Below are 10,922 nucleotides of genomic sequence, written 5' to 3'. Positions count from 1 at the left end.
GATGTACAGCAAATGTGTCCTAAACTGATTCATCACCAGACAGGATTATGATGGTGATAATAAGGAAGATGAAGAAATTGACAGTCACCAAAAGAATGAAGCTATTTAGAGAGCTTCCTAATTTCCAGGAAGTGTGTGTCCTGTGAACTTTGTTTTATTTCATGGGTTCCATTTCCCTATAGTTACGAATGTCAACATTTTTTGGCCTTAAATTTGTTAGTGTCTGAGGATGACCCTCATCTCTTCATCTTCCCATCTGCTGTTCTCAATTGCTTGAGTACAGATGTGTCCCACCACGCTTGATTTAATATTGTTATCTTATAGGACATGAAAGTACACATTGTGATTATATAACATGCAGTAGATTGTAATTTAGAAAACTGCACTTAAATATATATTTGCAGAGTATTTTAGTATGCGTATCCTGGGAAGTTGTTTCCTTGACAACCAAGCAAACTTTTTACTTTCATCTTAGTAGTATCCTCTCTCTCTCTCTCTCTCTCTCTCTCTCTCTCTCTCTCTCTCTCTCTCTCCCAACCTCTATCACCCTCTCTTTCTCTGTTTCTCTCTCTCTCTCCAAAGCTGTATCACCCTCTCTCTCTCAGTTTGTGTTTCTCCATCTCTCTCTCCCTCTTCTCTCTCTCTCTCTCTCTCTCTCTCTCTCTCTCTCTCTCTCTCTGTCCCAACCTCTATCACCCTCTCTTTCTCTGTTTCTCTCTCTCTCTCCAAAGCTGTATCACCCTCTCTCTCTCAGTTTGTGTTTCTCCATCTCTCTCTCCCTCTGTCCCTCTTTGTATTCCTGATACATGATAAAGCGAGCAGTATGTGTCAGCTGAACACACTGTATGAATTATGGCTGTAGATCACAGGCTAAGGTCCAAGAAAGAGTAGACACATTGTTAGATTGGGATTAGCCAGGTTTCAAGAGGATTAAAGAGAAACAAAAAAACACTGCCTCAAGAAGGCAGATTGTTCTTTAGAACAATGAAGGGTGACAGTCTCTCTGTACAGACTGCACACTTGAGGCAGAAAGAGTTTAATCTTTTAAGGGCAGAGAAAGTAGCTGGGGGCAGAAAAAGAGAAGAGGGACCAGGTAGAAAAAGAGGAAAGATCAAGGTAGAAAATATCAGCAGTTTTGTTTCTGCATCATGAGACTAAGAACATTAGATGCTAGCTTTCCACACATTATAGTATCTCCTCAGACATTGCAGTTTCCATGCTGGGGATTTCTTAGCTTGGGCTGAGGATAGATGCTTGGGTTTTCTCCATTTAGCCTTGGTCTTTCCAAGATGAGGCATTTGTTCTTCACACAACATCACACATCTGTGTCTTGTTGCCAGCCCTGGATATTCGTTCAAATTTCCTCAATCTTCCATCATGTTTGTTTAATCCCACATATTTTCAAAAGGAGATATAGAACAGTTTGTTAGTATTTCTTAAAGTCAGCATTATCATCTGAGTACACTATGACTTTAGACCACTGTGTTTTCAGTGACAAAACAGATATTATTTCATGTGGTTTTATTGTGTGTTGTGTGTACATAATTAGGGGAAATGCCTGAAGAGATAACTCAGTCACTACAATGTTTGCCTTAGCAGATTTCTTGCTGTGCAAACATGAAGAACTGAGTTTGATCACCAGAATCCACATTAGCACATTAAAAATAATCTAGTCATAGTGTCATGTGTTTGTAATCCAAGGGAAGGTGGGAAGTTGGGGTCAGGCAGGTCCCTGATTTTGCTGACTAGCTGACCTAGCTTTCTTATTGACTTCCAGGTTAATGTCACACTCTCTCTCAAGGAAAAAGAAGGTTGATAATGCCTGGGAATGACAACTAGGGTTGTTTGTTAGTCTTCACATGTACACACACACTTACAAGTGTACCTGCACATATATTAACACTCATGTATCAGCACACACACACACACACACACACACACACACACACACACACACATATATATATACAGAAATAAAATAATGGTAGTGAAAACTTTGATAGTAGTAACATTAAAAATCATAAATTCAGTAATTCTTGGAAAATATCCTTTGATGTGAAGTTACTATTTTCTGATTTCCATATGAAGACATCTTATTTTTTGTATTTAAGAAATTATTTAATAACCACATAATTAGTATAAGCATTTCATTACAACAGCACTGACATAGTCAATAATAGTTTCCAGAGCAAAGATGCATCTTTTTCAAAAATTGGTTATAAATTTTTATGTTCACAGTGTTGAGTTAATATAGTTACACAGGATTGTACTCAGTATAAACCATATAAGACATAAAATTGAATGAGGTGTTAACCATTAAAAAAGATCTCCATTTCTTTTTAAAATACGCCATTTCATACAGAAAAAAATCTTTTTCTAAATGCAATGAACACTTAGATGTTTGCATACGTGTCTCTAATCTCTATATATCTGATTATTACTACTCACAGTCAGCTATTCCTGATATCCTGGCACCTGAGCATCTATATAAAGTCTTCAGGCATATTTCAATGGCAATGTTTTTCATATCAACTAATCAACATAAATCAAATTTTATGCTTCTTCCTCAAATATAATTTATTTATTTGTTTATTTATTTTGGGTATTTCATACAGAACATCCCAAACATTCATCTTTGTACCTGCATCCCAAATGGCACCCTCCCATAGCCTCTCCCTGACGAGAGCCCATATACTCTGTCGTTCCTCTTACTGTCCAATGTGTTATCAGTGCCCCCAGCTGTTCCCCAATGCTAGTCCAACTGCTAAGTCCAGTCAACCTATCTAGAGTTCCTTGTTTTAGGACTATCAGCTCTTCTTCAGCTACCAGCAATCAGTTGCCAACATTCCTTTAGATAAGATTAGGGTCTGCTCTTCATCTTCCCAGTTCTATGCTGCATTACTGTCTGGGAGTCTTTTGGGTTACCTGGCCAAACACTCAAAGGAAGGCATTTCCTGTCTGTCATTGTTTTTTGTTATGTAGCCTTTAACTATACATATGGACTCTTAAAAATTATACTGATCACTTTAATCTTTGGTTATACTTTCCTTTTGGGTGTTTAAGACCGTAGAGTTGGCCCAGATTAACAAATTAATTTTTCTTTTAAGGTAAAATTATTTAAAAGTTTTTCTCTTAAGGATCTGTTCCTCTAGGGTCACATAGGCTTGGGAGGAGCCCTTGGCTCCTTTCTTTTACCAGTTCTACCTAGGTGAAGATAAGTCAAAATCCTTCTTGACCGTGACTCGCTTCATTTGGAAGCATGGAGGAAATATTTCCTCTTTGTTGACCCTCTGATTTGTAGACTGGAAATTGGCTCAAGTCCATCTGGTGGTATCCCCATGTCCTCCTTGATGAAGAGGACAGGTGATTCACCACAGTAACAGGACATTCTGAGAGAATGCCCTGGAACTTAGTCGATCTTGGAAGGTGAGCAAAAATTGTCCTTTAAGTCCCTTTCACCAGATTAATATAGGCCTCAAAGTATGGCTGTTAAAGATCCAAGAAGGTTAGTTCCACCAGTCTGGTACTTTTAATTACTGTGTACTACATAGATAAAGCTTGGACAAAAACCAAACGTCCTGAGATAAACCTTGACTAGACATATATTATGTTCCTTCATCTAGTTGTATGTATAATTTGTCAGTAGCTTGTTGAACTAATACGGTTCCCTCTGGTTTTTTAAAAACTAGCTAGGCATTATTCATCTCTTTGTTGTCTAACACTTCCATGATGGTTTTCCCTTTTTCCCCATTTCACCCTTAATAATACCCTTCTCCTATAGTCCCTCCTGTCTTGTGCACCTTCTTTCCCTTTATTCTCAAGTTTCCTTGTTTAACCCTTCCCCCCCTCACCATTAAAATAACCCCATTTTTATCCATATCTCCTTTACTTACACCTGTTTCCTACTGTTCTCTTTTAGACTCCTTTTTTTCCTTTACTTCCCTGGTTCCTTTTCATTATTCTGGTTGCTGGAGTTATGGCTGGATACATACTCGCTTGTAAGGATTTGGTCCTATTATCAACATATGAGGGAGAACATACATTGTTTTCCTGAGTCTCTGTTACTTCGCTTAGCATAACAGTTTCTAGTTCCATCCACTTACCTGCAAATGTCATGATTTAACCTTTCTTTACTGCTGAGTAAAACTCCATCATACAAATGAACCATATTTTCATTATCCACTCATCAGTTTATGGGAACTTCTGTTGCTTCCATCTCTTAGCTATTGTGAAAAGAGCAGTAACAAACATGGATATACAAGTGTCTCTGCAGTAGGATGAGTTCCTTGGGTATATGCCAAGGAATGGTATAAGTTCATTTTTAGTTTTTTAAGAGTTCTCAGCACTGTTTTCCTTAGGGATTGGAGAAGTTTACAATCCCACCAGCAGTGAATGCACGTTCCCATTTCCCCACATCCTCTCCAACATTTGGAATCATTTCTTCTCTGGATGTTAGGCAGACTATTGCTGTTGAACACATTTTTAGATACTTTTAGCCACCTTTATTTATTCTTTTGAGAACTCTCTGTTCAGTACTTAGCCCATCTTTGAATTGGGTTACTTATTTCTTGATTCTTTGTTTTTTGAGTTCATTATATATCCTGGATGTTAAACCTCTGTCAGTGATGAAGATTTTCTCCCACTCTGTGGGTTTTCTCTTCACTTCCTTGGTTGCTGCCTTTGATGTACAGAAGCTTTTCAGTTTAAAGAGGTCCCACCTGTTCATTCTTGACCTTGTTTCCTGAGCAATTGATGTCCAGTTTAGAACATCCTTTCCTACACCTATATCTTGTAGTTTATTGCCAATGTTTTCTTCTAACAGTTTTAGAGTTTCAGGCTCCACACTGAGGTCTTTGATTAATTTGGAGTTCACTTTTGTGCAAGGTGAAGACAGGGGATTAGTTTCATTCTTCTACATTTAGAGATCGAGTTTTGCCAGCACCATTTCCTGAACATGCTGTGTTTCCTCCAGCCAAAGTTTTTGGGCCGTTGTCAAATATCAGATAGCTGAAATTGCATTTACTCAGATTTGGGTCTTCAGTTTTGTTGCATTGATCTATGGTTCTATTTTTGTGCAAGTACTATGTTGTTTTTATGACTATAACTCTGTAAAACAGTATAAAATCTGGTATTGTAATTCCCCACATTGCTCTTAGTGCTCAGGGTTGCCTCAGCTATCTGAGGTCTTTTGTACTTCCATAGGAATCTTACAATATTTTTTTCCAATTCTGTGAAGAATGTCAGGGGCATTTTCAGTGACATTGAATTGAATGTATAAATGGCTTTTGTAGAATGGTAATTTGCACAATATTAATACTTCCAATCCATGAGCATGGGTGGTCCTTCCATTTTATGTTGTCTTTCTCAATCTCTTTCTTTATAGATTTAAAGTTTTCATTGTTGAAGTCTGTAATGTCTTTGGTAAGATTTATTCCTAGATATTTTTTGAGGCTATTGTGAAAAGGAGTGTTTCCATGTACTCTTTCTCTGATTGCATGCTATTGGTATATAGAAAGGTTACAGGCTTTTGTAGATTAATTTTGTAACCTGGCACTTTACTGAAAGTGTTAATCATTTCTAGGAGTTTTCTGATGGAATTTTTGGCATCTCTTCGATATACTATCATTTCATCTGCAAAAAGGAATAATACGATATCTTCTGTTCCAATTATTGCTCCTTTAATTTCCTTCTCTTGCCTATTGCTTTTGCACACATTTCAAGCACTATGTTAAAAAGGAGTGGAGGCAGCGGACAGCCTTGTCTGGTTCTTGATTTTAATGGGAATGATTCCAGTTTTTCTCCATTTAGAATGGTGTGGCTGTGGGTTTGTTGTATTTGTCTTTAATTATGTTGAGGTATGTTCCCTCTAGTCCAATTCCCTCTAGTACTTTGAACATAAATGCATGTTGAATTTTGTCAAAGACCTTCTCTGCATCTATTGTTGTTGTTGTCTTTGAGTCCATTTATATGATTTATAATGCCTATTGACTTACATGTATTGAGCCATCCCTGCATCTCTGGAATAAAACTTACTTAATCATGGTTGATGATCTTTTTGATCTGTGTTTGTATGTGATTTTCAAGTATTTTGTTGAGAATTTTTGCATCTATGTTCATTAAAGATATGCATCTACAGTTGTCTTTTTTGTTGTATCTTTATCTGGTTTTGTTATTAGCGTCATTCTGGCTTCATAGAAGGAATTTGGAAGTTCTCCCTGCATTTCTATATTTCTCAATAAATTAAGTTGTATTGGATATAGATCATCTTAAATGTCTGGTAGAATTCTGCTGTAAATCCATCTGATCCTGGGCTTTTTTTTAGTAAGGAGGTTTTGTACTGCTGTTTCAATTTCCTTATGTGTTATGGGTCTGTGTAAGCTGCTGATCTCTTCTTGGTTTAGTTTTGGTGGTTCTCAAGCTTTTAGATACCATTTCTTTTAGGTTTTCAAAGTCAGTAGCATTTAGGTTTTTAAAGGATTCATTTATAATGTTCTTGATATTTTTGGTGTCTGTTCTGTTGTTTCCCCTTTCATCTCTGAATCTGTTGATCTGGAGTTGCTCTTTCTTTCTTTTGCTTAACTGGGCTGGGGGGGTTCTGTCAATCTTGTTTATGTTTTCAAAGAACCAGCTCTTGGATTCATTGATTCTTTTGCTGTTTTGTTTCTACTTCATTAATTTCTGTTCTGGTTTTTGTTATTTCTTCTTGTCTGCTGGGTTTGAGTTTTGTTTGTTTTTGCTATTCAAGTGTTTTGAGTTGCAATTTTGTCATTTATTTGTATTTTTATGATTTTTTTTCTGTATACTTTTTTCTTTATTTTTTAGAAGCATTTCCTTATAGCTTTAACATAATAACAATTTCCAGAGCAAAGATACACCTCTTTCAAAAGTGGCTATAAAATTTTTTGGTTACTGTTGGATTAATACAGTTATACAATTTTGAACTCAGTATGAACCCTGTAAGATATAAAATTGAATGAGTTTTTAACCTTTAAAAAAGATCTCCATTTCATTTTAAAATATACTGTTTCTTAGAGAATGACTCTTTACTTTGCTGATAACACTTAGATGTTGGCTCATGTGTCTCTCATCTGTATGAACCTGATTATTACTAGTCATAGTCAGTTGCACTTGGATCCTTGGCACCTGTGTATGAATAGAAAGTCATTGGGGAGATTTCAGTGGTAATGTTTATCACCTCTACTAATTAACATGACATAAATTTTATGCTTCCTCCTCAAATATAACTAATTTTTAAATTTTTTTAATCTTTGTGTGTGTATAGCATGCAGAACATTGCAAACCACCATATTCATCTGTACACTTCCCAGATGGCACCCTCCTATAGTCTCCCTCCCCACTAGAGCCCTTATACTTTGTCGTCCCTGCTACTGTCTGCTGTGTTATTGGCACCCCAAGCAGTTGCCCAGTACTTGTCTATCCAGTGAATTTCGTCAGCCTATCTAGAGGTATTTGTTTGAGGAAGGTCAGATGTTCCTCATTTAGCAGCAAACAGTTGTTAATATTCCTTTAGATAAGACTGGAGTCTGCTGTTCATTTTCCCAGTTCTATGCTAAGTTACTATTTGCAAGTCTTTTGGGCCACCCTGGTGAACAACTCAAAAGAAGGTATCTCCTATCAGGCATTGTTGCTTGTTATGTAGCCTTTAGCTATGCATATGGACTCTTAAGAAATTATACTGGGTCCTTCAATCTTTGGTTATACTTTCCTTTTGGGTGTTTAAGGCCATACAGTTGGCCCAGATAAACCAATTTATTTTTACTCTTAAGGGCGTTCAGCTCTGCCTATGTGAAGATAAGTCAAAGGTCCTACTTGACCACGGCTGGCTTTGCTTGGAAGCATGGAGGAAATGATTCCTCTGTGTTGACCCTCCTCTTTGTAGACTGGACACTGGTTCAAGTCCATCTGATGGGGTCTCCTTGGCCTCCTTGATCAAGAGGACAGGTGACTCCCCACAAGTACAGGACATTTTGAGAGATGCTCATAGTCCCCTGGAACTAGTTGATCTAGGAGGGAAAGGAGCGAAAACTGTCTTTATGTCCCTCTGACCAAATTATTATAGGCTTTGAAGTATGTCTGTTAAATATCCAAGAAGGTTAGTTCCACCAGTCTGGTACTTTTAATTACCATGTGCCATGTAGATAAAGCTTGGTAAACACCAATTTTTCTCAGATAAACCTTCCCTAGACATATATTTCTTAATCTGGTATGTGTAATTTGTCAGTAGTTTGTTGGGCTAATATGGTTCCCTATGGTTTTTAAAACTAGCTAGGCATTATTAATCTCTCACATTTTCTAACCATTCCACCAAGGTTTCCCCAATTAAGGTGCCCCCATTTTTCCCATTTCTCTCTTAATAATACCCTTCTTCTATGGTCCTACCTCTCTTGAGCTCCTTCTTTCCCTTTATCCCCTAGGTTCCTTCCCCTTCCCTCCCCTCCCTTAAAGCAAACCAATTTTTATCCATATCTCCCTTGTTAAGGCCTGTTTCTACTGTTCTTCTCTTTCAGACTCTTTCTTTTCCTTTACCTCACTGTTTCCTTACCCTTGTCCTGGTTCCTGCAGTTATGTCTGTTTGCATAATTATTTATCAGAGTCTGATCTTAGGATCCACATACGAGGGAGAACATACGTCATTTTTTTTTTCTGAGTCTGTGTTACTTCGCTTAGTATAACAGTTTCTAGTTCTATCCATTTACTTGCAAATTTCATGATTTTATCTTTCTTTACTGATGAGTAAAAATCCATCATATAAATGAACCTCATTTTCATTATCCACTCGTCAGCTGAGGGACACTTAGGTTGCTTCCATCTCTGAGCTATTGGAAAAGAGCAGCAACAAACATGGATGTACAAGTGTCTGCAATAGGATGAGTTCTTTGCCTGTATGCTAGAGAGTGGTATAACTGGGTCAAATGGTAGGTTCATTTGTAATTTTTTAAGAGTTCTCTACACTTCCTTCCATAGGGTTGAATAAGTATGGAGCCCCACCAAGAGTGGATGAGTGTTCCCCTTTCCCCACATCCTCTCCAACATTTGGTATCATTTGTTTTCTTGATTTTAGCCAGTTTGACTTGGGTAAGATGAAATCTTAAAATGGTTTTAATTTCCATTTCTCTAATAGCTAGTGATGTCGAACATCTTTTAAGATGCTTCTTAGCAATCCTTATTTCTTCTTCTGAGACCTTTCTGTTTAGCTCCTTAGCCCATCTTTTAATTAGGTTACTTCCTTTCTTGATTCTTTGTTTTTTGAGTTTGTTATATATTCTGGATGTTAAAAATCTGTCAGATGTGTCACTGGTGAAAATTTTCTCTCATTCTGTGGGTTTTCTCTTCAGTTCTCTGGTTGCCTCCTTTGATGTACAGAAGCTTTTTAGTTTAATGAGTTCCCATTTATTGATTCTTGACCTTTCTTCCTGAGCAATTGATGTCTTTTTTAGAAAATGCTTTCCTACACCTTTATCTTGTAGGTTATTGCCAATGTTTTCTTCTAACAGTTTCAGAGTTTCACATCTGACATTGAGGTCTTTGGAAAAGACTTTTGTGCAAGGTGAAAGATAGGGATTTAGTTTAATTCTTCTAGAGGTGGAGGTTCAATTTTTCCAGCACCATTTGCTGTCCATGCTGTCTTTCCTCCAGTGAATGTTTTGGCACCTTTGTCAAACATTAGGTGGCTGAATTTGCATGTACTCAGATTTGGGTCTTCAGTTTGGTTCCATTGATCTATGGGTCTTTTTGTGCCACCATGTTGTTTTTATGACTATAGCTCTGTAATACAGCTTAAAATCTGGTATAGTAATCCCCCCAGCATTGCTCTTAGTTCTCAGGTTGCTTTGGCACTTTCGTGAACATGTTAAGAATTTCTAGGAGTTTTCTGGTGGAAGTTTTGGTGTCTCTTAGATACAATATCATATCTTCTGAAAAAAAGGGATAATTTGATCTCTTCTTTTCCAATGACTACTCCTTTAATTTCCTTCTCTTGTCTTATTGCTCTTGCAAGGGTTCCAAGCACTATGTTTAGGGGAGTGGAGATAGTGGACAGCCTTGTCTGGTTCCTGGTTTCAATGGGAATGATTCCAGGTTTTCTCCAGTTGGAATGATGTTGGCTGTGTGTTTGTTATATATGGCTTTAATTTTGTTGAGGTATGTTCCCTCCAGTCCAATTCCCTCTAGGGCTTTGAACATAAATACACATCATGGACATAAACACAAATGCTTGGCTGGTACTTTAGTAGGTGCATCTATTTATATGATTAATGATGTTTATTGACTTGCGTATATTGAACCATCCCTGCAACTCTGGGATCAAGCCTACTTGGTCATGGTGAATGATCTTTTTGATGTGTGTCTGTGTGTGGTTTGTAAGTATTTTGTTGAGAATTTATACGTCTATGTTCATTAAGGATATGGGTCTATATTTTTCTTTTTTGGTTGTGTCTTTACCTGGCTTTGGTTTTAGAGTGATCCTGGCTCATAGAAGGAATTTTGAAGTTCTCCCTCCATTTCTATCTTTTTTAATAAATTAAGTAGTATTGGATGTCAGTCTTCTTTAAAGGTCTGGTAGAATTCTGCTGTAAATCCATCTGGTCCTGAGCTTTTTTCAGTCGGGAGGTTTTTATTTACTGTTTCAATTTCTTTTTGTGTTATGGATCTGTTTAAGCTGTTAATCTCTTGTTGGTTTAGTTTTGATGGTTTCCATGCATTTATGTATATGTCCATATCTTTTAGGTTTGAAATTTAGCTGCATATAGATTTTTAAGGTATTCCCTTGTAATGTTCTGGATCTTTTTGTTGTCTGTTGTGATGTTTCCCCTTTCATCTCTGATTTTGTTGATTTGGAGGTTCTCTTACTTCCTTTTGGTTAACTGGGCTAGCAGTCTGTCAATCTTGTTTATCTTTTCAAA

Source organism: Nannospalax galili, unplaced genomic scaffold (assembly GCF_000622305.1).
Source record: "Nannospalax galili isolate Female #2095 unplaced genomic scaffold, S.galili_v1.0 scaffold1581, whole genome shotgun sequence".
NCBI lineage: Eukaryota > Metazoa > Chordata > Mammalia > Rodentia > Spalacidae > Nannospalax > Nannospalax galili.
This window is presented reverse-complemented; position numbering follows the sequence as displayed.